Source organism: Oncorhynchus keta, chromosome 20 (genome assembly GCF_023373465.1).
Source record: "Oncorhynchus keta strain PuntledgeMale-10-30-2019 chromosome 20, Oket_V2, whole genome shotgun sequence".
NCBI lineage: Eukaryota > Metazoa > Chordata > Actinopteri > Salmoniformes > Salmonidae > Oncorhynchus > Oncorhynchus keta.
The window spans coordinates 36,762,225-36,777,224 of record NC_068440.1 but is presented as its reverse complement, the minus strand read 5'-3'; the positions used below and the strand labels follow the sequence as shown (position 1 = coordinate 36,777,224).

At 40.7% G+C, this 15,000-nt stretch overlaps 1 pseudogene; it reads left to right on the top strand.

The window, feature by feature from the left end:
- The window catches only part of LOC118371390 (unconventional myosin-Ig-like), a 94,951-nt pseudogene that overhangs the window by 28,406 nt on the left and 51,545 nt on the right, over positions 1–15,000 (top strand).

Genomic DNA, 15,000 nt, shown 5'->3' with positions numbered 1-15,000 from the left:
TCTGGCAGCATGTGAGTACAAGAGAGAGGGTATAATCTGGTAGCATGTGAGTACAAGAGAGAGGGTATAATCTGGTAGCATGTGAGTACCGCAGAGAGGGTATAATCTGGCAGCATGTTAGTACAAAAGAGAGGGTATCATCTGGCAGCATGTGAGTACCGGAGAGAGGCTATCATCTGGCAGCATGTGAGTACCGGAGAGAGGGTATCATCTGGCAGCATGTGAGTACAAGAGAGAGGGTATAATCTGGCAGCATGTGAGTACAAGAGAGAGGGTATAATCTGGCAGCATGTGAGTACAAGAGAGAGGGTATAATCTGGTAGCATGTGAGTACAAGAGAGAGGGTATAATCTGGTAGCATGTGAGTACCGCAGAGAGGGTATAATCTGGCAGCATGTGAGTACAAAAGAGAGGGTATCATCTGGCAGCATGTGAGTACCGGAGAGAGGGTATAATCTGGCAGCATGTGAGTACAAAAGAGAGGGTATAATCTGGCAGCATGTGAGTACCGGAGAGAGGGTATCATCTGGCAGCATGTGAGTACTGGAGAGAGGGTATCATCGGGCAGCATGTGAATACCGGAGAGAGGGTATCATCTGGCAGCATGTGAGTACCGGAGAGAGGGTATCATCTGGCAGCATGTGAGTACCGGAGAGAGGGTATCTGGCAGCAATTGAGTGGCGTACACGCACAAGCAAGCAAACGCATGGGCCCTGACACACACAGACGGACTGACACACACACACAGTCTTTCTCTCCCTGTTCTCTCTCTCCCCACCCCCTCTCTCTCCAAACATACACACTCCACAAACACACCACCCAGCACATGCAAAATTCATAAACAAACATTTAACAGTTCCTCTCCCCCCATGTGTTCCCAGATTGACTACTTTAACAACCAGATCATCGTGGACCTGGTGGAACAGCCCCATAAAGGCATCATCTCTGTGCTGGACGAGGCCTGTCTCTCTGTGGGGAAGGTGACAGACACCGTCTGCCTGGAGAGTATGGATGCTAAGCTGGGCCAACACCCCCACTACACCTCTCGCAAGGTGGGTCAGAACAGCACTGCCTCAAACAGAATAAACTACATTCTATTCTCCCTTGCCATACAATTAACACAATTAGCTCCAGCTTTCCTTTACTTTCCGATAGCCGTGTCCCTATACAACCACTGTGTCCCTATATAACCACTGTGTCCCTATATAACCACTCTGTCCCTCCCTATATAACCACTGTGTCCCTATACAACCACTCTGTCCCTATACAACCACTCTGTCCCTATACAACCACTCTGTCCCTATACAACCACTGTGTCCCTATACAACCACTCTGTCCCTATATAACCACTGTGTCCCTATATAACCACTGTGTCCTATACAACCACTCTGTCCCTATACAACCACTGTGTCCCTATACAACCACTGTGTCCCTATATAACCACCGTGTCCCTATACAACCACTCTGTCCCTCACTATATAACCACTGTGTCCCTATATAACCACTGTGTCCTATACAACCACTGTGTCCCTATACAACCACTCTGTCCCTATACAACCACTCTGTCCCTATACAACCACTCTGTCCCTATACAACCACTCTGTCCCTATACAACCACTCTGTCCCTATACAACCACTCTGTCCCTATACAACCACTCTGTCCCTATACAACCACTCTGTCCCTCACTATATAACCACTGTGTCCCTATATAACCACTGTGTCCCTCCCTATATACTGTAACCACTGTGTCCCTCCCTATATAACCACCGTGTCCCTCCCTACATAACCACGTGTCCCTATATAACCACCGTGTCCCTCCCTATATAACCACCGTGTCCCTCCCTATATAACCACTGTGTCCCTCCCTACATAACCACGTGTCCCTATATAACCACCGTGTCTCTATATAACCACCGTGTCCCTCCCTATATAACCACCGTGTCCCTATATAACCACTGTGTCCCTCCCTATATAACCACCGTGTCTCTATATAACCACCGTGTCCCTCCCTATATAACCACCGTGTCCCTATATAACCACTGTGTCCCTCCCTATATAACCACCGTGTCCCTATACTAGCCATCCCGGATCCGGGATCGTGAATACAGCCTCAAGCTCATTACCATAACGCAAGCATTTGTGTAAGAATATTGATAGCTAGCGTAGCATTTAGCGTAGCATTCAGCGGGCAACATTTTCACAAAAACAAGAAAAGCATTCAAATAAAATCATTTACCTTTGAAGAACTTCGGATGTTTTCAATGAGGAGACTCTCAGTTAGATAGCAAATGTTCAGTTTTTCCAAAAAGATTATTTGTGTATGAGAAATCGCTCCGTTTTGTTCATCACGTTTGGCTACCAAAAAAACCCGAAAATTCAGTCATCAAAACGCCAAACTTTTTTCCAAATTAACTCCATAATATTGACTGAAACATGGCAAACGTTGTTTAGAATCAATCCTCAAGGTGTTTTCACATATCTCTTCGATGATATGTCGTTTGTGGAAGTCTGCTCTCTCCTCTGAATCACATGGAAGTATGCTTGCAGCTGAAGATTACGCACCAATTTCGACAAAGGGCACCGGGCGGACACCTGGTAAATGTAGTCTCTTATGGCCAATCTTCCAATGATATGCCTAGAAATATGTCACAATGCTGCAGACACCTTGGGAAAACGGCAGAAAGTGTAGGCTCGTTCAGGGCGCATTCACAGCCATATAAGGAGAGAATGGAAAACAGCGCCTCAAAGATTTTGCTCACTTCCTGTTTGAAGTTTCATCTTGGTTTCGCTGTCAATTATATGCATAGTCGAGCATCTTTTCGTGACAAAATATATTGTTTAAAACGGGAACATTTTTTTATCCAAAAATGAAATACTGCCCCTAGAGTTCCAAGAGGATAACCACTGTGTCCCTCCCTATATAACCACTGTGTCCCTCCCTATATAACCAATGTGTCCCTCCCTATATAACCACCGTGCCCCTCCCTATATAACCACCATGTCCCTATATAACCACCGTGTCCCTCCCTATATAACCACTGTGTCCCTCCCTATATACCACCGTGTCCCTCCCTATATAACCACTGTGTCCCTCCCTATATAACCACCGTGTCCCTCCCTATATAACCACTGTGTCCCTCCCTATATAACCACTGTGTCCCTCCCTATATAACCACTGTGTCCCTCCCTATATAACCACCATGTCCCTCCCTATATAACCACCATGTCCCTCCCTATATAACCACTGTGTCCCTCCCTATATACCACCGTGTCCCTATATAACCACCGTGTCCCTCCCTATATAACCACCGTGTCCCTCCCTATATAACCACTGTGTCCCTCCCTATATACCACCGTTTCCTCCCTATATAACCACCATGTCCCTCCCTATATAACCACCGTGTCCCTCTCTATATACCACCGTGTCCCTCCCTATATAACCACCGTGTCCCTCCCTATATAACCACCGTGTCCCTCCCTATATAACCACTGTGTCCCTCCCTATATAACCACTGTGTCCCTCCCTATATAACCACCATGTCCCTCCCTATATAACCACCGTGTCCCTCCCTATATAACCACTGTGTCCCTCCCTATATACCACCGTGTCCCTCCCTATATAACCACCGTGTCCCTCCCTATATAACCACTGTGTCCCTCCCTATATAACCACTGTGTCCCTCCCTATATAACCACCGTGTCCCTCCCTATATAACCACTGTGTCCCTCCCTATATAACCACTGCGTCCCTCCCTATATAACCACCATGTCCCTCCCTATATAACCACCATGTCCCTATATAACCACTGTGTCCCTCCCTATATAACCACTGTGTCCCTCCCTATATAACCACCGTGTCCCTCCCTATATAACCACCGTGTCCCTATATAACCACTGTGTCCCTATATAACCACTGTGTCCCTCCCTATATAACCACCATGTCCCTCCCTATATAACCACCATGTCCCTCCCTATATAACCACTGTGTCCCTCCCTATATACCACCGTGTCCCTATATAACCACCGTGTCCCTCCCTATATAACCACTGTGTCCCTCCCTATATAACCACTGTGTCCCTCCCTATATAACCACCGTGTCCCTATATAACCACCGTGTCCCTCCCTATATAACCACTGTGTCCCTCCCTATATAACCACCGCGTCCCTCCCTATATAACCACCGTGTCCCTCCCTATATAACCACCGTGTCCCTCCCTATATAACCACTGTGTCCCTCTCTATATAACCACCGTGTCCCTCTCTATATAACCACCGTGTCCCTCTCTATATAACCACCGTGTCCCTCTCTATATAACCACCGTGTCCCTCTCTATATAACCACTGTGTCCCTCTCTATATAACCACCGTGTCCCTCCCTATATAACTACCGTGTTAACCAAGGAGTAACCCCTTCTGCAAATTACACTAAAACCCCAAAACTTGAATCATGCTAAGAGGTTCAGAATCCTTCATCTACCTCAATTAAAGATGTCTCTCTCGTTTAACCATCATTATACTGCAACTCTCCCATCAGGATCAATGGCTGTTTTAACTGTCATTATACTGCAACTCTCCCATCAGGATCAATGGCTGGTTTAACTGTCATTATACTGCAACTCTCCCATCAGGATCAATGGCTGGTTTAACTGTCATTATACTGCAACACTCCCATCAGGATCAATGGCTGGTTTAACTGTCATTATACTGCAACTCTCCCATCAGGATCAATGGCTGGTTTAACTGTCATTATACTGCAACTCTCCCATCAGGATCAATGGCTGGTTTAACTGTCATTATAACTGTCATTATACTGCAACTCTCCCATCAGGATCAATGGCTGGTTTAACTGTCATTATACTGCAACTCTCCCATCAGGATCAATGGCTGGTTTAACTGTCATTATACTGCAACTCTCCCATCAGGATCAATGGCTGGTTTAACTGTTTAACTGTCATTATAACTGCAACTGCTCCCCATCAGGATCAATGGCTGGTTTAACTGTCATTATACTGCAACTCTCCCATCAGGATCAATGGCTGGTTTAACTGTCATTATACTAACTCTCCCATCAGGATCAATGGCTGGTTTAACCATTATACATCAGGATCAATGGCTGGTTTAACTGTCATTATACTGCAACTCTCCCATCAGGATCAATGGCTGGTTTAACTGTCATTATACAGGATCAATGGCTGGTTTAACTCATTATACCCATCAGGATCAATGGCTGGTTTAACTGTCATTATACTGCAACTCTCCCATCAGGATCAATGGCTGGTTTAACTGTCATTATACTGCAACTCTCCCATCAGGATCAATGGCTGGTTTAACTGTCATTATACTGCAACTCTCCCATCAGGATCAATGGCTGGTTTAACTGTCATTATACTGCAACTCTCCCATCAGGATCAATGGCTGGTTTAACTGTCATTATACTGCAACTCTCCCATCAGGATCAATGGCTGGTTTAACTGTCATTATACTGCAACTCTCCCATCAGGATCAATGGCTGGTTTAACTGTCATTATACTGCAACACTCCCATCAGGATCAATGGCTGGTTTAACTGTCATTATACTGCAACTCTCCCATCAGGATCAATGGCTGGTTTACTGTCATCATCATACTGCAACTCTCCCATCAGGACTTAATGGCTGGTTAGAGAATGGTTTTAACCCCCACTGGTGTGATATTAGTGATGTTAGTGCAGTTCCACTGGATGTTCAGTAGAGAGCAGGGGTTTCCTGTTGTTTGTACTCTTATAGTTTCATTATCCTTCATCAGACAGCGAGAGTTTATTGAAAGCACTGAGACACACCGTAACATCCAATGGTAGTGGGTCTAAATGCTCGACATACCGCCAACTGTACTATAAAATTCTTCCTTCTGTGTTCGTTGGAGAGATCTGTGTGAGAGATACAGTATGAGAGAGGTGTCATTTAAAGGGCTAGTGCAGTGAAAAACAGGATTTTCTATTAGTTTTTAATTATATTTCCACACTCCGAAATGGTGAAAAGTATGATAATGCTCCTTTTTGTGTAAAAGCTGTTTGAAAAAACATAATGGAATTTCAGCCTGTTCAGATGGGTTGGAACTTTGAGCCTACTTCATGACGTCACAATGTGATCTGATTATAAATGACCAATGACTGTTCATCTTGGCAACAGGGTGTGCTCTAGATCATCCTATCAACCAATCAAGGCTGTGTGTATAAATGTATTCATATTTGTTTCCTAATACCCACACGTTCGGACTGATTATTCCAAGGGCCAAAGTAGGCTCAGGGAAATAAATTATAAAAATATATTTTGGAGTTGATTAAATAAAAAACAGTTATTCATTAGACGTACACTGATGATTTAAAAGTCAAAATATAAAGACTGCACGAGGGATTTAAGATATGATTGTATCTCCCTCTCCCAGCCTATATTACAGAGTAACTGTGATGATGATAATGATAGGAATGACGCTGATGATGATGATGATGAAGATAATGAGGTCGATAATGATCACACTGACAACGATAATGATGCTAATCTCGAAGATAATTATGACGATAATGATAATGATAATGATAATGATGACAATATTGATGTTGATGGCGCTGATAATTATGATGATGTCATCTACATTTTAGCTCGCGCCCTCAGACAAGACCATGGAGTTCCACAGAGATTTACGCATCCGCCACTACGCTGGAGACGTCACGTGAGTCACATGCTTTCTTACCTATGCTTTTACCTCATTAATTTACTATAATCTCAATTACTATAATCTCATTTACTATAATCTCATTTACTATAATCTCATTTACTATAATCTCATTTACCATAATCTCATTTACTATAATCTCAATTACTATAATCTCAATTACTATAATCTCCTTTACTATAATCTCATTTACTATAATCTCAATTACTATAATCTCATTTACTATAACCTCATTTACTATAATCTCATTTACTATAATCTCATTTGCTATAATCACATTTACCATAATCTCATTTACCATAATCTCATTTACTATAATCTCAAATACTATAATCTCATTTACCATAATCTCATTTACTATAATCTAATTTACCATAATCTCATTTACTATAATGTCATTTACCATAATCTCATTTACTATAATCTCATTTACTATAATCTCATTTACTTTAATCTCAATTACTATAACCTCATTTACTATAACCTCATTTACTATAATCTCATTTACTATAATCTCATTTACTTTAATCTCATTTACTGCTAATCTCATTTGCTATAATCTCATTTACTTTAATCTCAATTACTATAACCTCATTTACTATAACCTCATTTACCATAATCTCATTTACTATAATGTCATTTACCATAATCTCATTTACTATAATCTCATTTACTATAATCTCATTTACTTTAATCTCAATTACTATAACCTCATTTACTATAACCTCATTTACTATAATCTCATTTACTATAATCTCATTTACTTTAATCTCATCTACTTTAATCTCATTTACTTTAATCTCATCTACTTTAATCTCATTTACTTTAATCTCATTTACTATAATCTCATCTACTTTAATCTCATTTACTTTAATCTCATTTACTATAATCTCATCTACTTTAATCTCATCTACTTTAATCTCATTTACTTTAATCTCATCTACTTTAATCTCATCTACTTTAATCTCATTTACTTTAATCTCATTTACTATAATCTCATTTACTATAATCTCATTTACTTTAATCTCATTTACTATAATCTCATCTACTTTAATCTCATTTACTTTAATCTCATCTACTTTAATCTCATTTACTTTAATCTCATCTACTTTAATCTCATTTACTTTAATCTCATCTACTTTAATCTCATTTACTATAATCTCATCTACTTTAATCTCATCTACTTTAATCTCATTTACTATAATCTCATTTACTTTAATCTCATCTACTTTAATCTCATTTACTTTAATCTCATTTACTTTAATCTCATTTACTATAATCTCATTTACTATAATCTCATTTACTATAATCTCATTTACTATAATCTCATTTACTATAATCTCATTTACTTTAATCTCATCTACTTTAATCTCATTTACTATAATCTCATCTACTTTAATCTCATCTACTTTAATCTCATTTACTATAATCTCATCTACTTTAATCTCATCTACTTTAATCTCATTTACTATAATCTCATTTACTATAATCTCATCTACTTTAATCTCATCTACTTTAATCTCATTTACTTTAATCTCATTTACTTTAATCTCATCTACTTTAATCTCATTTACTATAATCTCATCTACTTTAATCTCATCTACTTTAATCTCATTTACTATAATCTCATCTACTTTAATCTCATCTACTTTAATCTCATTTACTTTAATCTCATTTACTATAATCTCATCTACTTTAATCTCATCTACTTTAATCTCATCTACTTTAATCTCATTTACTTTAATCTCATTTACTATAATCTCATCTACTTTAATCTCATTTACTTTAATCTCATCTACTTTAATCTCATTTACTTTAATCTCATCTACTTTAATCTCATTTACTTTAATCTCATCTACTTTAATCTCATTTACTTTAATCTCATCTACTTTAATCTCATTTACTATAATCTCATCTACTTTAATCTCATTTACTTTAATCTCATTTACTATAATCTCATCTACTTTAATCTCATCTACTTTAATCTCATTTACTTTAATCTCATTTACTATAATCTCATCTACTTTAATCTCATCTTATACTATCTCATCTACTTTAATCTCATCTACTTTAATCTCATCTACTTTAATCTCATTTACTATAATCTCATCTACTTTAATCTCATCTACTTTAATCTCATTTACTAATATCTACTTTAATCTCATTTACTATAATCTCATCTACTATAATCTCATTTACTTTAATCTCATCTACTTTAATCTCATCTACTTAATCTCATCTACTTTAATCTCATTTACTATAATCTCATCTACTTTAATCTCATTTACTATAATCTCATCTACTTTAATCTCATTTACTATAATCTCATCTACTTTAATCTCATTTACTATAATCTCATCTACTTTAATCAGGTAAAGGTTACTGATAATCAGGAAACACAGGAAAGGTCTATTTACTAAATCTCATCTACTTTAATCTCATTTAAAAGTCAAGGGAGTAATCTCATTTACTATAATCTCATTTACTATACCAGTTCATACTTTAATCTCATCTACTATAATCTCATCTACTTTAATCTCATTTACTTTAATCTCATCTGACTTTAATCTCATTTACTATAATCATATCTACTTTAATCTCATCTAAGGGAATCTCATTTACCATAATCTCATCTACTTTAATCCATCTACTTTAATCTCATTTACTATAATCTCATTTACTATAATCTCATCTACTTTAATCTCATTTACTTTAATCTCATTTACTATAATCTCATCTACTTTAATCTCATCTACTTTAATCTCATTTACTATAATCTCATCTACTTTAATCTCATCTACTTTAATCTCATTTACTTTAATCTCATTTACTGCTAATCTCCTTCACCCCAGATGATTTAAGGCTGCCATGGTGTTTCAACAGGTAAAAGGTTATGATGACACAGGAAACACAGGAAAGGTCACGTGTCAAAGGTCAAGATCAATGTTGAGTGGATGAAAAGTCAAGGGGAGTAAGTATAGGTAAAAGTAGCCAACCCAGTACCAGTTCCTAGCGCCTTGGCTACCACTGTTGGCATAAGTATTTCAGGACCTAAATTTAAAACGTGTGCTGACCTCAATTTTAGAAATAGCAGGACATAGTCTTTCTGAGGAAGACAGAGGGGAAGGGAGGGAGGGAGAGACGAGGGAGTAGACCAGACTGTTATCCAGTACCAGGGTCTTCCATTGGCTGACAATGTGTGTTTATTCAGTACCAGGGTCTTCCATTGGCTAACACTGTGGTTTTGCAGGATCTATTTTGCCGTCAAGTTTAGGGAGAGAGGGAGGGAGAGAGAAGACTATTTCCCCTCAGAAAGAGTCATGTAGCTAAGCCTCGACCAGTGGTAATCATGAACGAGTCCAGTAGTAATGAGTCAGGGAATCCAGGTTGACATAATGTCCAACACATCCGTCATGAATCAGGTCCTGCTTAGTTTACGTTCATCCATCCGTCATCACTTAGGTCAAGCTTAGTTTACGTTCATCCATCCGTCATCACTTAGGTCAAGCTTAGTTTACGTTCATCCATCCGTCATCACTTAGGTCAAGCTTAGTTTACGTTCATCCATCCATCCATCCATCATCAATTAGGTCATGTTTAGTTTACGTTCGTCCATCCGTCATCACTTAGGTCATGTTTAGTTTACGTTCATCCATCCGTCATCACTTAGGTCCTGTTTAGTTTACGTTCATCCATCCGTCATCACTTAGGTCCTGCTTAGTTTACATTCATCCATCCGTCATCACTTAGGTCATGTTTAGTTTACGTTCACCCATCCATCATCACTTAGGTCATGTTTAGTTTACATTCATCCATCCGTCATCACTGAGGTCATGCTTAGTTTACGTTCATCCATCCGTCATCACTGAGGTCAAGCTTAGTTTACGTTCATCCATCCGTCATCACTTAGGTCATGCTTAGTTTACGTTCATCCATCCGTCATCACTTAGGTCATGCTTAGTTTACGTTCATCCATCCGTCATCACTTAGGTCATGCTTAGTTTACGTTCATCCATCCGTCATCACTTAGGTCATGCTTAGTTTACGTTCATCCATCCGTCATCACTTAGGTCATGCTTAGTTTACGTTCATCCATCCGTCATCACTGAGGTCATGTTTAGTTTACGTTCATCCATCCATCCATCCATCATCATCAATGAGGTCATGTTTACGTTTACGTTCACCCATCCGTCATCACTTAGGTCAAGCTTAGTTTACGTTCATCCATCCGTCATCACTTAGGTCAAGCTTAGTTTACGTTCATCCATCCGTCATCACTTAGGTCAAGCTTAGTTTACGTTCATCCATCCATCATCACTGAGGTCCTGCTTAGTTTACATTCATCCATCCGTCATCACTGAGGTCAAGCTTAGTTTACGTTCATCCATCCGTCATCACTGAGGTCAAGCTTAGTTTACGTTTCCATCCATCCATCCATCATCAATGAGGTCATGTTTAGTTTACGTTCATCCATCCGTCATCAATTAGGTCATGTTTAGTTTACGTTCATCCATCCGTCATCAATTAGGTCATGTTTAGTTTACGTTCATCCATCCGTCATCACTTAGGTCAAGCTTAGTTTACGTTCGTCCATCCGTCATCACTTAGGTCAAGCTTAGTTTACGTTCATCCATCCGTCATCACTTAGGTCAAGCTTAGTTTACGTTCATCCATCCATCCATCATCAATTAGGTCATGTTTAGTTTACGTTCGTCCATCCGTCATCACTTAGGTCAAGCTTAGTTTACGTTCATCCATCCGTCATCACTGAGGTCAAGCTTAGTTTACGTTCATCCATCCGTCATCACTGAAGTCAAGCTTAGTTTACGTTCATCCATCCGTCATCACTGAGGTCAAGCTTAGTTTACGTTCGTCCATCCGTCATCACTTAGGTCAAGCTTAGTTTACGTTCATCCATCCGTCATCACTTAGGTCAAGCTTAGTTTACGTTCATCCATCCATCCATCCATCATCAATTAGGTCATGTTTAGTTTACGTTCGTCCATCCGTCATCACTTAGGTCAAGCTTAGTTTACGTTCATCCATCCGTCATCACTTAGGTCAAGCTTAGTTTACGTTCATCCATCCGTCATCACTTAGGTCAAGCTTAGTTTACGTTCATCCATCCGTCATCACTTAGGTCAAGCTTAGTTTACGTTCATCCATCCGTCATCACTTAGGTCAAGCTTAGTTTACGTTCATCCATCCGTCATCACTTAGGTCATGCTTAGTTTACGTTCATCCATCCGTCATCACTTAGGTAATGCTTAGTTTACGTTCATCCATCCGTCATCACTTAGGTCATGCTTAGTTTACGTTCGTCCATCCGTCATATGTTTAAATGAATGATTCTAATATTCCACCCTGAAACCATATAATTGTATGAAATGGAGTAAGTGAAATTATATATCTGTGAGTGTAGTTTTAGTCAGAATTAGGGTATTTCTTTATAGTATCTTAAACACAGACTCTCTGAGCAAAATTAGGTGTCGACCTGACTAGAGATTTGGGAGAGGACAGGGAGTACGTCTCAAGGTCCCCAGGTCTCCCTAATCTCTGTCGGCTGGGTAGTGAGACAGTATGTGCGTAGGATACCTACTGTTTGTGTGTGAGTATGTGCGTAAGGAGTCTGTTTGTGTGTGAGTATGTGCATAAGGAGTCTGTTTGTGTGTGAGTATGTGCATAAGGAGTCTGTTTGTGTGTGAGTATGTGCATAAGGAGCTAGTATAAAATGAATGGTTTTGTACAACGAACCAGCGCTCTCGTGAATAAACATTTTGACTATTTTAGCTTGACCTCTGTCTGTTTTATTCAACCAGTATCTTACATATTCTAGGTTGCAGACCGAGTAGTTTAATTGAATTGGGTTATGAACATTGAGAACATAATTCTCGTGACAGTCATCAATTAGGTCCTGCTTAGTTTACGTTTGTCCATCCGTCGTCAATTAGGTCATGTTTAGTTTACGTTCGTCCATCCGTCATCACTTAGGTCATGCTTAGTTTACGTTCATCCATCCGTCATCACTTAGGTCATGCTTAGTTTACGTTCATCCATCCGTCATCACTTAGGTCATGCTTAGTTTACGTTCATCCATCCGTCATCACTTAGGTCATGCTTAGTTTACGTTCATCCATCCGTCATCACTTAGGTCATGCTTAGTTTACGTTCATCCATCCGTCATCACTTAGGTCATGCTTAGTTTACGTTCATCCATCCGTCATCACTTAGGTCATGTTTAGTTTATCCATCCGTCATCACTTAGGTCCTGCTTAGTTTACGTTTGTCCATCCGTCGTCAATTAGGTCATGTTTAGTTTACGTTCGTCCATCCGTCATCCCACTCCCCTCCCCATCCCACCTCCTACTTGTGCTAAATATACCCTGCCATGTCCCAGTCACCCCCCCCACCAATCCCGTACCCTCCCCCAGGTCTGACCTACTTTGTCCCTCCCACGACAATGTCTAGGGTTTACCGAGAATGGTGCGACGAACAAGAAAACACCCAGTCAGTTGATGAGAGAGGTCAAAGGAGAATGGCAAGAATGGTGCAAGCTAACAGGCAGAAGGCATCTTTGGGATGAGATGGAACGAGCTGTTCGCAGCATGAATGTAGGACCGTCCAATCCGCAGCAACTGTGTGACGCCATGCCGCCAGCACTGTGTTCTCTCTAGAGAGGTTCCTGGAATCTGGTTAGGTGGTTTTGAGAAACACACACACACACACACACACACACACACACACACACACACACACACACACACACACACACACACACACACACACACACAAACACAAAAAAATCAGCCTTCATCAGCCTCAGGAATACATCTGTCGTACTAACACTTCATCTGCCTCTCTGTCCAGATGTGACAGACAGGGAGAGACAGACAGGCACAGTACCATGTCGGAGCCGTGTGTGTGTGTTTGAGGGTTAAGCCTGTCACATCTGGGGCTCTAATCCAGTGAAACAGCATGTCATTTTATGTCATCAGGTTGCGCCATGCATCCATATTTTAAGTTAGTTTATTCCTAACTAGTCCCCACACAGTTGTGTCAAATATCGTGGTGCGTGGTTCAACTCACTCTGTCAAAACACAATGTTCTCCTGTTTCTCAAATGTAAGCCCTTGAAATGTGTCAGTTTGCCAGGTTTACAATCCTACTATGTGCTGGGACTATCATTCTCAACTTGTGCCTGAAGTCTCCCTCACTCATTTGAGAGAGAAGTGTTACATCTGTGTTGAAGGGATGGTGCTGGCAATGTAGTGTCCCAAATGACACCCTTTCCCCTACATAGTTCACTACTTTTGCCCAGATCCCTATGGGGCAGTGTTAGTGCACTACTTTTGACCAGAGCCCTATGGGGCAGTGTTAGTGCACTACTTTTGACCAGAGCCCTATGGGGCAGTGTTAGTGCACTACTTTTGACCAGAGCCCTATGGGGAAGTGTTAGTGCACTACTTTTGACCAGATCCCTGTGGGGCAGTGTTAGTGCACTACTTTTGACCAGAGCCCTATGGGGCAGTGTTAGTGCACTACTTTTGACCAGAGACCTATGGGGCAGTGTTAGTGCACTACTTTTGACCAGATCCCAATGGGGCAGTGTTAGTGCACTACTTTTGACCAGAGACCTATGGGGCAGTGTTAGTGCACAACTTTTGACCAGAGACCTATGGGGCAGTGTTAGTGCACTACTTTTGACCAGAGCCCTATGGGGCAGTGTTAGTGCACAACTTTTGACCAGAGACCTATGGGGCAGTGTTAGTGCACAACTTTTGACCAGAGACCTATGGGGCAGTGTTGGGTGCAGTTTTTGACCAGAGCCCTTAGTGTTAGTGCACTACTTTTTGACCAGAGCCCTATGGGGCAGTGTTTGACCAGAGACCTATGGGGGCCCTACTTTTGACCAGAGCCCTATGGGGCAGTGTTAGTGCACTACTTTTGACCAGAGACCTATGGGGCAGTGTTAGTGCACTACTTTTGACCAGATCCCAATGGGGCAGTGTTAGTGCACTACTTTTGACCAGAGACCTATGGGGCAGTGTTAGTGCACAACTTTTGACCAGATCCCAATGGGGCAGTGTTAGTGCACTACTTTTGACCAGAGCCCTATGGGGCAGTGTTAGTGCACTACTTTTGACCAGATCCCAATGGGGCAGTGTTAGTGCACTACTTTTGACCAGAGCCCTATGGGGCAGTGTTAGTGCACTACTTTTGACCAGAGACCTATGGGGCAGTGTTAGTGCACTACTTTTGACCAGATCCCAATGGGGCAGTGTTAGTGCAC